Source organism: Chelonus insularis, unplaced genomic scaffold, assembly GCF_013357705.1.
Source record: "Chelonus insularis isolate UGA/USDA-ARS -01 unplaced genomic scaffold, ASM1335770v1 contig_135_pilon, whole genome shotgun sequence".
Lineage (NCBI taxonomy): Eukaryota > Metazoa > Arthropoda > Insecta > Hymenoptera > Braconidae > Chelonus > Chelonus insularis.
In genome coordinates this window covers 2,447,443-2,462,496 of record NW_023276376.1, presented here as the reverse complement: position 1 = coordinate 2,462,496, position 15,054 = coordinate 2,447,443, and the positions used below count along the sequence as shown (strand labels likewise).

The window sequence follows — 15,054 nt, the reverse complement described above, 5'->3', positions numbered from 1 at the left end:
TAACAAACTCATTAAGTATTGAGGTATAAAAGATCTGTAAAGAATAATACTATATTTTGATCACAATGAGAATTGTTAATATCAAAAATTAACAATACACTAATTGAATTTTTTCTGTAATAAATTTCATTTTATGTATACAATTTATCATTTATTGGAATAAAATCTTTATTTAAACGACATAAATTAATTAATTGATGTTATATAAGTTATCTCATCATTAAAAAGAACGAATTATATAATTACCATGTATTATAATTACAGTAGATATGTAATAATAAAGCCCATAATTGGTCAACTTTGTATAAAATCGATTTGTCAATTTCTGGCAATAAAATAAAATTATATTCTTCCTATTATATAATAAACTGTTACATCATTATCAAGAAAAGACAAAAATAATTGACTATAAATATTCATAGAGAAAAATTAATCGACTTTTCATAAAGAAGGATAAAAATAATAATCCATTACTTGTCTTTCATTTACTCCCCAAAGGACAGTTATTTTCAATGGTATATTATTCAAAATATAATTCAAATTTTTCCCTGGAGGTGCTTAACATATATTTTATGCAAAATGATCTGAATTTATCTAGCATGTATTAAAAGTCCCGAATTGCTGTTATTAAGTTATTTAAGGCATTATAATTTAAGCAGATTAAAGAATATGTAATAGAAAGCTCGACTTAAATATGTATATAGATGATAGTATGAGCGTGATAACATTTTGTGGTGGGTTAGAATGGAAAAAAAATCAGAAAAAAAAGTATAGGGAATGTGAAAAAAATACAGTACCTAAAATTCAAGCGCGTGACGAGTCGCCGCGACTTCCTTGGTTATAAATAATGTTTCGCGTGACGTTCGTGCTTTTGCAGATTGAACCATTCATCAGTAATATATAAATGGCACGTAACGAAGATAGCAGTAAACGGATAGTGTATGAAAAGAATCTATCTGATGTCGATGGTCAACGAACAGCTTAAATATATCACATGTGACACGCGTACAAGTAGAGTAACTCGCACTGGTCAGACATCCATTATGACGAGATTACTTATATTCGTGTGTTAATATGAAGATTATAATCAGTTTTGTTTGGAAAGCTGTGTCAAAGAGAATAGTTCCATATGTTTATAATTGCCCATAATGACTAGAAATTTTTTAATTATCCATAAAAAAAAGAAATAAAGTACCACATTACGACATTTATTTTTCTTTAATATAATTATTACGAAAGAAAAATTTTCTTTTTGCACTCATTAGCTTAAAATTAGAAATTCATTAGTTTGATTAATTTCTCTCTTTTTGTTTTCAAATAAAAATGAAGCGTTATTGTTTAAAATCATGATGTTACATTGTTACATTAACACCATTCTTTTATTTTTAATAAAATGATGAAGCTAAGACTACAATTTTTTAACTAATATATTTAGTATAAGGTTTTCGTTAAGAGTCTGTTTCAAGTACTCTCATGTTTACTTAAGTATTGGTTTCCATTCATCTGTTGATACTTTTATTACTTTCATGATGATTGTACCAGCACATGAGTCTCTGATCGACGCATAATCAGGACAAAGAAAGAGATGTTTGGTTTTCAATCAAAGATATCTTAAAGAAAATGAGTCAGTCTTTAAAAAAGTTCCAACGAGTGCACTGTGTCGTTTTGCTGTAATTAAATACATCTCTAGTGTGGTCAATCCAAATTGGAATTAAGCCTCTGATTTTCTCTTTCATTGTTGTTTGATCAATTACAATAAGTCATATTGCTGGATTCAATCTTCAACTAAGTTGTGAGTCAAGTTCATTATTGTTTGGATCAAGCCCAGCCTTGATTCTTCTTATGTTACTAGATCAATTGCGTATAAGTCACATTCTTGAGGAAGTTAAGATGGTCTTCCACGAAATTATACACGATTTCTGCTGACTTATACCTTGATCTATATCTACAATTGATTAAAAATGAGACATATCAACTACGTAAACAGCCACATTCTCAAGTGCTGAGATTTTCTCAAATCTCAATGATTTCCAGATAGGAACATCTACTGGCTAAACTGGTTGATATGAAACATTCTAGAAGATCAAGTTTTGTTGTTGATTTTCAATTGGCAATCAAGTGAGTCTCTGATCACATGTTATTGGAAGATTCAGCATGAATCTTCACGAAGTTTATTTTACACTTCTGCTGACAGAACCACTTGATTCAATTCTAAGAAAGTTTGATTAAAAATGTTGATTCAATGTTGTGTCTAATTACGGGCATACGTTTCACTCTCTGAGAAAATACCAATTCATATTTTCTTTCAGGATTCAACAGCTTCAACCTCTTAATTATTGTTCAAACACTGGTCTGCGATCACCTCGACGTGTAACCAGCTCTCTACATTCTATGTTATTTTAGATCAGCTATTTTAATCTCAGTTATTAATGCCTAATTCAACTTTTGCTAATAAATAAGTTTAAATAATTAATTAAAATTTCTCTTATTCTTTTTTTTTTGTTTCCATTTGATTAATTAACTTTCACACGTATTAATTCTCTTTTATTCAACTACTTTTTGGTGACTGAGCTAGGTCAGCTGAGGCAGTTTTCCACGGCTTCTCGTGATCAAATTTTTTATCATGATATTGACATTATATTAATATAAATAATATTTACCTAATTTTTCAAATAAAAATATAAATATCAATGATAAAAATGTTTGTATTCCCGGGGAATGGAATTTGTTCTATAGTGCAGTAGTGTATATTACTATAAACTTTTTTCGTATTTGTTGTAGATTAAATTTTTTTGATAATGAAAAAACTATATTGTCAATAAAACATCAACTTCATATGTGAATTATGCAACTATTATAAACATTCTCTTTGAAGTTTCATTGATTAAACTTTTGTAACACAATGTGAAAATTGTTTTTTTCCCAAAAAATAAAATTCTTTTGTATCAAACATTACTAAGTCATCACTACAAATACAATTGTTTGAAAAGTGTTCAGTTTCTGAATATTTCAAATGTTCACAAGTTTAAATGTCATAAATTATTACATATTTTGTAGACGAATTTTGAACGTTTTGAAATATTTTTGAAACTTTTATAGTTTATTAATGGCTTTTAAAACTGTAAACACTAAAGTATTCAATTATCAAACACTTTAAAGGTTTTATGACGATGGTTTTAAATACATGAATATCTGTAGATTTGCAGTAATATAACTAAATAAAAGAGAATTAATACGTGTGAAAGTTAATTAATCAAATGGAAACAAAAAAAAAAGAATAAGAGAAATTTTAATTAATTATTTAAACTTATTTATTAGCAAAAGGTGAATTAGGCATTAATAACTGAGATTAAAATAGCTGATCTAAAATAACGTAGAATGTAGAGAGCTGGTTACACGTCGAGGTGATCGCAGACCAGTGTTTGAACAATAATTAAGAGGTTGAAGCTGTTGAATCCTGAAAGAAAATATGAATTGGTATTTTCTCAGAGAGTGAAACGTATGCCCGTAATTAGACACAACATTGAATCAACATTTTTAATCAAACTTTCTTAGAATTGAATCAAGTGGTTCTGTCAGCAGAAGTGTAAAATAAACTTCGTGAAGATTCATGCTGAATCTTCCAATAACATGTGATCAGAGACTCACTTGATTGCCAATTGAAAATCAACAACAAAACTTGATCTTCTAGAATGTTTCATATCAACCAGTTTAGCCAGTAGATGTTCCTATCTGGAAATCATTGAGATTTGAGAAAATCTCAGCACTTGAGAATGTGGCTGTTTACGTAGTTGATATGTCTCATTTTTAATCAATTGTAGATATAGATCAAGGTATAAGTCAGCAGAAATCGTGTATAATTTCGTGGAAGACCATCTTAACTTCCTCAAGAATGTGACTTATACGCAATTGATCTAGTAACATAAGAAGAATCAAGGCTGGGCTTGATCCAAACAATAATGAACTTGACTCACAACTTAGTTGAAGATTGAATCCAGCAATATGACTTATTGTAATTGATCAAACAACAATGAAAGAGAAAATCAGAGGCTTAATTCCAATTTGGATTGACCACACTAGAGATGTATTTAATTACAGCAAAACGACACAGTGCACTCGTTGGAACTTTTTTAAAGACTGACTCATTTTCTTTAAGATATCTTTGATTGAAAACCAAACATCTCTTTCTTTGTCCTGATTATGCGTCGATCAGAGACTCATGTGCTGGTACAATCATCATGAAAGTAATAAAAGTATCAACAGATGAATGGAAACCAATACTTAAGTAAACATGAGAGTACTTGAAACAGACTCTTAACGAAAACCTTATACTAAATATATTAGTTAAAAAATTGTAGTCTTAGCTTCATCATTTTATTAAAAATAAAAGAATGGTGTTAATGTAACAATGTAACATCATGATTTTAAACAGTAGTCTAAAATATAATCTGCTTTATTATGTTTATTTCTACAGTGAAGATAAATCACATTTTGAATGAAAATGAATTTCAGTGAAAATTTAGAATATTTGTGCGTAGCTGAAAGCTTTATCGTAGTTATAATACGAGATTAAGCTTTTTCGATTACTCCAAATGTAGATGTATAATTCTAAAAGAATGTGACAATAGAATTAATTCTCAAATCTATACACCTAAATAAAACAGACATGTCTGTCTGTAATATTGAGATAATTGTCATTTATTGAGCTCAGGGTGTTATTTGCATGCTATCGAAGTGTAAATAACCATTTTTTGAATTTTTATCTGTTTGTATGTCCGAGTTAATTTTCGAAACAGCTAAACCGATTATAATGGCACTCCATAGATAAGTAAAAGGCAATAACAGAAATGACTTATACTAGGCTACATTTTTCAGTGTAACAAAGAAATAATTAACAAATAGTATTGTGAAGGTAATGTTTAATATTTACTCATTTGAAATTGTAAAATCTATAATAAAAAATAGTTTTAAAAAATTATTCAAATAATTTACATAATTCCCACACTATCACACAGACATATACGAATTCCACACTTAATGAAATTTAAAAATTTTTTCGATATTTATAGCACAAGTATTTTTTTATTGATCTAATTTATAGAATTTGAAACATTTTGAAATTTACCAATGACAAAATATTAACGCTCACAAATTTTAAAAATTCCACTCTATATTTTCATTTCTATACCTGTGATAACAGTAATTTCACCAGAAGGCTCTCTCTTTACAACACAACAAACAAAAGCTCCGAATAATTTCCATCACAAAAAGTAATTTCGTAGGCTTAGTACAGTCCAAGTATTTCTAATTCAATTAATCCTCTAGAAAATCCACCCCTTTTATATGGTTCTATCTCGCAACACAAAACAACAAAAACAAACAATTGACGGTTGGTATCACGATAGCAATGTTGACAGAGAATTACATTTTTGTTTATTCAATAGGTCTTAACAGTGTTAATGCAAAAAAAGAGGCAAGCTCCGAATTAAAGTATCTCAGAAGAAAATTAAGCCGGCAAAATAGCTTGAGATAATAAGATTCAGGGGTGTGGAAATCACAAGCAGTTACTTTGTGGCAAAGGAAGCGTATAGTTTCCCCTAGAGGGTCGACGCAAGTATTTCTCGTGTACTGAGAGAGACACTATTCGTTGTCGCTTGGTCTTTAACGGTGTTAAATCACTGAATATAATAATTTACTGGTTAATTATAGAGTTCGACTTGCTGCAAATAGAACTCACGTGATGGTATATGTTGCCATATTTATCTCTTAATTAAGCAATATGGAATTATTACAAAAGTCCAATTGACATCAAATGCCCAAGGGCAACATATACGCTGGAAGACCGTATGAAAATAGTAATAACTGTATGTTTAGTAGTGCATATAATTAAGATATTGAGTGTAAATTAATTAACAATAGCACAGTAATGATAAATATTGATAAACATCTGCGATTGATGAGATGCGGTACAATGTCCGTTTATTTCCATTACGTTTATACGACCGTTATGGTCAAGTTTGCAAATCATTTACCATTTTATGACTCACCGTGCCTCGAATAAGCATTAACGACAACTGCGTCAGTTTGCAAACACGTGTTGAACGTATTAAAAATACCTTTCAAGGTTCTTCTATAATCGATATAAAGTTTTATGTTGAAGATTTTCGATGAAAATTCTGAAGTTTAAGTCTGTTGTATATGAAGGGAAACTATTATGGCCAATCACAGAAAATCGATGAACTTTACTAGTTAAAATATCGATAGTGATTGAATTAAATATGTGCAAAGTCAATCTAAATAATAATGCATCAAATTGTGGTTTATTTTTAAATGTATATAAAACTTATGAAATTATTTACAATATCATTCATCCAAACCAAAAAAGTGTTACTCAAAATTTTTTAATTTCCCAGTGAGAAGTTATTTAAATTCTAAATTTTGACCTAAGAGTCTGTGTGTACACATGTCTGTATATATGTATGTATGTCGTTATCAATTTTCGTCTCGTATATCTCGAAAACAAATGGTGATATTGACATGAGACCAGTTTCATTTAATGCATAATTGTGTAACTTAAATTTGATTAGATTTTAAGCAAAATCGATCGTGCCGTTATTTGCATAGAATGAAAGAACTAAAAAGAAACTAACTAACCGATTTTCATAATTCATGTTTTGCTAATATTTTGTCACTTTTTACTCGAGAGTTAGTCGTGTGAACCCCTCGGGGTGCACTCAAATCAGATATTTAAAAAAAAATTTAATTTGATTTTGATCAGGTTTAAGGAGGTTTTCATATTAAACAAAACTGAAGATGAGTCTACAAAAATATTAAAAGTGATAATTAATAATTCAAAGAAATTCATCGATTTCACGGTTTAGTTTAGCAATAATAAATATATAAGGTCGAGTGAAAAGTTAAACACTGAACTCAATGGTACAAATAAATTCAAATTTCTTGTAAACAAATTGAAAGTTTCATAACTTTGTAATAAATCAGTTCTAATTGTCAAGTTTTATTTAATGTCAAATATTGTCATTTATCTTTAAATTCAATTTTAACATAGATTTTCCCTATAAAATACTATTAGTCGTGCAAGAACCTCCTTAATTTTTGTTGTTTTCATAAAATTGTGATATCATAGAATTATTTTCGTTTCAATTAGAAAAAAAATAAAACAAACATAAAATTTGTTTTATCTTTGTTTTTTTTGCATTGTAAATCTGAAGTATGTTAAATTGCTATACATAATCTATACTACCTTGTAGTTAGTTTTATTCTCTTTTGAAGTGTATTGAAATCTGTAGTTAGTTTATGGCAATTTAACTTTAAGCATCCTTCAGGTCATATTATTTTACGTGCTTTGATTTGCAGCGTGATGTTTTGAAATAAATTTCACTATTATTTGTCTCCTAAATTCCACAATTTTTATTTCAATCATTTATTTCTATATTAAAACATTTTTGTATTGATATTTTTATTCATGGATTTTCATGTCCTATTTTACTATTTTCTACCTCTAAAATTTATTTAGTTGAATTGTGAATTTTTTTATTATACAAAAAAAAAAAATTTATAAACATAAACACAATCCCAATTAGGCTGAAAAAGAATGCTGCCACTACAATCCTTATGTCTATTCTAATTATTTGCATAGCTATTATAACTATCTAGATAGCTGCCATAGCTATCTTGACCATATGAGCTAGTGACGTATTACTAGCGATACTATAAATGTTAAGGGTTAGGAGTACGGTATTGTTTCTACATCTATGAATTTTTTTCAAAGTAGTGAAATAAAAAAGTATTTCCAGTGTAAATTACCTTGATAAAGCAAAAAATTCTGAATTCTAATTCATAAAATAGTAATGTGAAAATTGGAAAAAATAGTGAACACGAAAAAACTTGTATTGGTATTTAATAATTTCAAGTTGAATGAAAATCAACTGTCTAGTTGTGGAAACTAATAAAAAGTGATTTATTCAAATGAGATACAAGTTCCAAAGTTTTTACATGTACTCGATATTGCTGTTACTACTACCAATTCGTTAGGAAATTCCACATGGAGTCGAAACAGGAAAAGGCCTTCAATGTTTAGAGCCCCGTTGAGCTTGTTAACCAATCAACGAACTCTCGCGCAATAGTTTGCTCTGCTTTCCGGTAAGCGAAGCAAGGATAATACTAAAACGAAATTGCGTATAACTTACCAGAGAATTTGATTGTATTTAATTTGATGTCTCAATCTATCTACCGATGCTGTACATCAACTAATCAGATTGGTTTTGAGGGTAAATAAAAAGTTGATAGTAACTCAGAAAGCACTGATTTGATTTTTAGAAAAAATATTTACTATTATTTATGGTCTTTTTATCAAAGTCCTTAGCCTTTGAGATGATTATAGGAAGAGAGAGAGAGAAATTCTGCAGGTCAGGTTTAATATATATCAGTTAATATGTATTTCGAGGACTTTTCTAGCTTTTTGGTCTTTGCTACTACATTTAATTGCCTTAGGGCTTGACTGAAGCTCAAAGTTAACGTACAGACACCAACATCTTCTCTACTAGAGACAAGCTCATCGGTACAGATGATGGAAACTAGAGACAGCGTAATGGATCAATTCATCTTTCAAGTGCTTTTATCCTTGAAGTTGACTAAATAAGATTGAACTTTTAAATAAATGAAATCACGAAATGAATTTCGAGATATCATTTTTTTTGTTTTTTTAAAATTTATCTCGGAAAATAAGTCAAGGTTTTTAAAGCCCACCTCATTTAGAAAATTTTTGCTTAGATAATTTATAATTTACAATATATTTCAATGATTAGTAGGTTATTTATAAATTCTATAAAAAAGAAATTCAATAATTACTGAAAGTTTAAAATTAAATTTTATTCTCGTATAGGAGAAATTATAATTAAATTATAACTATAATGAAATTAGAATTTGAAAACAGTAACAGTAATTGAAAATGAGTAAATATTATTGATTATCAGTACTACTTTAGAGTAATTAACAATAACTTATATTGATTTATTTGAAAACAGTACTTTTAAAGGATAATGATATTTTACTCAAAAAACACTCTCTAATATTGTGGTGCAAATGTTGAGTAATAATGTTATTGAACCCCCCATCCTTTCAATGATCGTGAAATTTTAGGGCGGCCAAAATATATATACATAGAATAGGAAGAACATAATTAACATAGTTATTTGTGTTTAACGATTCAAATAATTATAGCGATTCTTTATTAACAGTTTTATGAAAATTGAGGGTTAAGAGGTGCAAGGGGAAATGTTTAAAATTTTTACCAATTTTTTGCACTCCTTCACTGTTCCCCCTTTTCTTTCTTATTTCCTATTTTTTCTCTCAAAGAAAGAGAATAAAAATGACGCAGGCATTATTAATAATGTATTGCTGAATTTTTATTCAAAAAACATATCTCGTATATTCGAGAAATCGATGAATATTTCTATTGTAATTGTAGCAGACGCAAACTTATTTATTGCAATTTTCAACATTGAAAAATTATAATCAGTTATGATTATCGCATTCAATACATCCATATAAAATCAATCACCTTCGTAACATACTAAAATTTTAAGTCATTGGAGAAGTGGGGGTCCAGCGACACAATTATTCGAAAAAATTCTATTAAAAAGTATTTTTTAAAGTTAAAAAATTTAATCTGTGATTGTATTAATTTCAGATTTATATATTAAAAATGATAATATGAGACAGAACATAACATGTCAAATCGCAAAGACTTTAATGATACAAATGTCTGTAATTAAAAAAAAAAAGTCCAGCTACATTAAGCTCTTTTATTTTCATTTTTTAAATAAACAATGCTATTTATTTTAGTAAAGTCAACTACAAAATAGTGTAATTAATCATTTAAAAAATGAATCACAAAGCAGCAACAAAAAGCCTTCGAATTTCGCACCAAACAGTAAACAAACATAAAAAAGTAATTCAAGAAGGAATTTTTATTTTCTCAGACAGAACTTTGATGATTGCAAAAAGATAAGAAGTGTAAAGAGAAAGTCGATTGCTAGACTGCAACGGTTAAAGGAATTGTTCATATTCGTCGTGTGGAATTGAAAATCGTAGCGGCAAAATGGAAATACGTTGGGGAAGGAAACTTAAGTAGTTGTGGTATATCTCAGAGACGAGAAATTTTCGCAGAATAAAGAAGCATAGGTATAAATATGAAAAACGGGAATTTTCACATCAGCAAAATGGTAGGATGTAAAAGAAAAAAATAACAATCGCCATAATAATAAAATTATGAGTGGTCACATTTTGTATGCTCTTGGTATGTATTCACCAAGTATTGCAGTAAAATTTTCGTTTCATAACTATAAAGTGTAAGGTGTACCACGTTTCACTCATCTATTACGATTGTCTGTCATGTTTAGGAGTTCGGGGAGGCATGAAACTCCTCATGTACCAGAATGAATTTCCAGAGTCCTGTTAACCGACAGTAGTTATACGTCTGAACGATCATGAGACATTGCTTGTGTACTCTCATGTTTCACTAGGGTGTACAAACTTCGGAATATAAGCATCACTTCAGTGTTATGATTCATCCGTCTGTTACGATCTAAACTTAGAAACATCGACGCTACAATATTACCATCTTTCAGAGGAATAAAAAGAATATTCCGATGAGAAAATAAAAGGTAGATTCTGAGTTAAACTTTTGATCCACTTCTTCGTAGGATAAATAAAACTGTGCTTTTAGATAGTTTTAAAAAATGTATATCTTTTTTTATTTTTTAAATAAAATTATTTTGCACATCAACAGTATCGAATTCACATTAACTTCTGCATCATTAACTCAACTCTTTTAATTCTTATCTATTTTTAAATTTGTTTTTTTATAAAAGAATTTTACGTTTTTTTAGGATATTTATAATTTGAGACAATTTAGAACAGTTTAATTTCAGCTTTTATTTTTATCAAAAACAAGTTAAAAAGTGCAGTTGGGAACGTGTATTTAGGATCTAAAAATTAACATGACCTTAAATTATCGACTTATTCAGTATAGTAGTGTTGATTAATCGCTTGTTGGTGAGTGTTGGTCATGTCAGTAGTGTATAAATCTGTCTATACAAGAGTCTCAATCTAGCATGCATTACATAAATTTCTATTACAAAATTTAGTTCTCAAACTTTCATAAGTAGACCGTTCTTGTCAAAAGGGTTGACTAATTAATGGAAATGGTGCTGATCAATGCACATAAAATTCAATATTTCAAGTACAATTAAAAATTTTACATTATTTATAGTCGTAGTTTAGTTAAGAAGCTTATTAGTATATACGTATATTATTAAACTATTCACAGTTTATTATCGAACTATTTATTGGCATATAATTATTCATCTCAAATTTTCGTCTTTAATTTTATTCTTTTTTTTATTTTCAAACAACAATAAAAATTATTGGAGATAGAAAATTTTGAAAAGTACCATTGTCAGTTTTGGATTGATCATTTAACGGTTGTTGCTGCGCATAACTTTCTATCCAGATTTTACTTGTATTTAATATTTTATATATAAGAGCTCATTTCGACTCATTAAAGCCATGAATACGTTGATTGTCAACGTATTAAGTGTACTTCATTTTGATAAATTATCATTTAATGAAATTTGAATATTACAAACAATGCAGCGATAACAGAGGTATTTTTCATATTTTCTAATTAAAGATTATTAATCGTAAGTTTTTTTTTTACATTTTATAGTCTTTAAAATTGATTTTTAATAAAATAGCTTTTATTCCGAGCCAACATTTATTAGTTTATATAAATTGTAAATTAAAATCATTTTTCTACATTTTGAATTAATCAAAATTAATGTGATGTGTTTATATTCATTTTATTTAATGCAAGTACTGAATAAAATAGATAAAATGATTACTTTTGAATCAATTTTTCCAAAATCTTTGTAAACGTAATAGTTCAAATGATTGATGATAAGAGCTCTTTCACATAATTATCCTATATTAAATGAAATAAATTATTTAAAAGCATGAGGATGCATATAAACGTGTAGCAATGAGTCTTTTGAATTAATAGTACACATATATATTTAACTAAATAAATGAATTTTATTAGTAGAATCACATTAATATGATAAAAGTGATGCTTATGATTATAATGTGACGAGTGGTTTAGTCATTATTGTCATCGTCATCGTCGTTATTTTAAAAGCATACTAAAGAGTACATATGAGAGTCAATTAATTCCATCACTACCAACACTGAACATTCCTGTAATTGAATATGATTCGCATAAATTCACACATAAATCAATTGTCTTCTGGGTGTCAACCATGAATAATTAAATTTCCACGCCGATCATAATCGGTATTCAAGGGTTATTTGACAGGTATTATGCAAATGATAAATAAAATAATTTGTTGAAGAGTCAACGAAAATTATGATTTATAGAGTTTAAATAATTTACATATGTAGAAATTTCATTTTCACACAACTGTCTGCATGTTTCTGGTGTACTGTCGGTCTTGTTTGCTACGAGTCGTGTTCTCTTGCCTTGTCCCCTAACATTTCGTATGCGGGTACCTTTATTGTTCGCACCCTTTTTGACCTGTCTCCCTCGTATCTCACTTGCTGAAAAGGGTTCTTGACTATATTTGCTCGTCTTTTTTTTTTCTTTTCTATTTTTTTAATTTTTTTTTTTGTCAACTAAAGGGTATAACGTGGGTTGGTTCAAGTGGTACTTGTACAAAAGTTCAGCATTTCCAATTATTTTTTTGCACCTCTTACCTTTTCTGCTATATGTCAAAGACAATAAAGACGTGAAAATGAAAAAAAAAATAAGTTGATTCTCGTGGAAAAAACATAGTATATTGATAGACTACCAGAAAGAACATTAAATAAAACATATGTTTGTGATCAATGATAGTAGAGTTCAAAGGAATGTGAAAAGACAATGATAAAAAATATTGAAGTAGTGGAGTTAAACTAATTCTTGAGTCTGTTACAAAGCTATCTAAAATGTGAGAAATAAAAGAAGCATCGAACTGTGCAAAGTTATTTTCACTCTTTGACATGAACTGCAATTACAATACCAATTACAGTCTTGGTTCTTTTAAATTTTAACAATACTGCTATTGTTATTATCATCATAATTATGATTTTATTGGATTCTTCGATAGCTTAAATATACTCTATTATTATTTGGTTCTTTTAACAGAAATTCCAAATAATAATTATCTCCACTACTAAGCACATATGGAATTTATTGGAACTAATGCTCATATAAAAAAGTCGTGAACAAAAGAATAAATGAAATTAGTATTTATTAAATTTTTTCAATAAAAATGAAAAAGAAAATTTAATCAACATCAAAGGACTCAATTGCAGAATTATTATATAGCTGTAAAAAAAGACAATAGAAAATAAAGATAATAGGGTTGCAAAAAATTAAACGTTTTTTTTTCTTAGAGAATAATAAAAGCTCAATTTATCGTATCGGTATTTTTATGAATTTCGCATAAAGTACTTCAAGTTTCTAGTTTCGATAATGCAATGTGCTCACAGAACATTAATAAAGTGATGAACGGTAGGTGAGATCAGGATTTTATCCTCCACGTGCCAGTAGATATGATCATAAAAGGAAGAGAAGAGATAAGAGCAGCTCATATAAAAAGCTCAATGTGTGCGGTTTCAACATCTCTATGTACTCAACTACGGGACATTCAACACAATAATTTTGAAACGTTCGAAGACTTCTAAATAAAAGAACACATCAACATTTTATTCATAAAATTATTTTATTTCAATAGAATATCTCCCGTCGTACGGTATAATATAAATTCTTCCATCATTTGCAGTTAGAAAACTAAAAGCTTTATTCGTAGGACACGCGATCATAATATTTTGCTTGTAAAGCACGCATGGTTTGATAGCGAGACGTTCCCACGCTTCACAACCTTTGGTCTGAAATCTTCATTCCTCTTTGTTGAACAATGGCTTTGTGCTATTTTAATGCTATACTAAGCCGCATAATTGTGCCAACTTTGATGTTCTATCAACACAATTTATACATTTTACCTTATTTTAATTCTATATTACATTGATGTCGTAATAATCAAGAATATCGGACTATTTGTAGAAAATGAAATGGAACTCAAGGTGATGATAAAATATTCTACCGAAGCTAGTATAATCATTATTAATGCCGAAATAATTAAGTGTATTTTGGAGTATAATTTGGGTAAACTTGCACTCGTCAAGCTAGAATTGTGCTTCTATTGTTGAATTATTTATTATTCATCTGATAGCGTTCTCAAACTATCACGAATATCGTGCTCGCTACTAATAGTTGTATCTATGCTTTATCCACAGGTGAAACCATTGCAGACCACGTACTCGTTACGCTCGTCAGCATCGAAATTTATGCAGCTGTGAGAAACGCCAATACCACAACCAGTATAGTAATCCGTCAGTACACAATACAATTGAGGATGGAATTGTTGTGACAATTGGTAAGAGCATATTCAGCACCTTGTTTTATGGTACAGCCATTTTTTATTTTTTTGCTCATAGGTTTTTTCTATCAAAGTCAGATTGTGAAAATATGAGGTACATACAAAAATGGAAATATATCAAAAAATGGTAGGTCCAGTGGTTGAGTGACAGAATATATAGATTGTGGTGCTACGAAAAGATATCAATTTTAATTGAGTATTTTTATATTTAATATTCGAAAATAATAAGTCATTATAATGTAAATAGAGAGAGTATTTAATTAAAATTTGAGTCACACTTGTTTTCCTATTAGTTTGGTTTATGTTGGTAATCAAAGTTTGACATTTATTATCACTTAAACTTTTTGATAGATAAATATGGTGTATTGATTGGGCGATTGGTTGTGGTTAGCTGAATTAATCGTTTCAATATTTCTTTCAAAAATTTCATTTTGATTTTTTTATTTAAATAGAGTAATAATAACATGTTTCTATATCTTGAGTTATCTTGTTGTATATAAATATTATGAAAAAAGTTTTAATATTTTTATCAGAA

At 28.6% G+C, this 15,054-nt stretch overlaps 1 long non-coding RNA gene across 1 annotated transcript in view; it reads left to right on the top strand.

Moving 5' to 3' along the window:
* The window catches only part of LOC118074316 (uncharacterized), a 62,197-nt gene extending 47,511 nt beyond the window's left edge, over positions 1-14,686 (top strand). Inside the window, exons 2-3 of the long non-coding RNA XR_004691204.1 lie at positions 14,377-14,516; positions 14,578-14,686. This is a non-coding gene — a long non-coding RNA (uncharacterized lncRNA). The remainder of the gene's footprint in view (positions 1-14,376; positions 14,517-14,577) is intronic.
* The last annotated feature ends 368 nt before the right edge of the window (positions 14,687-15,054 follow it).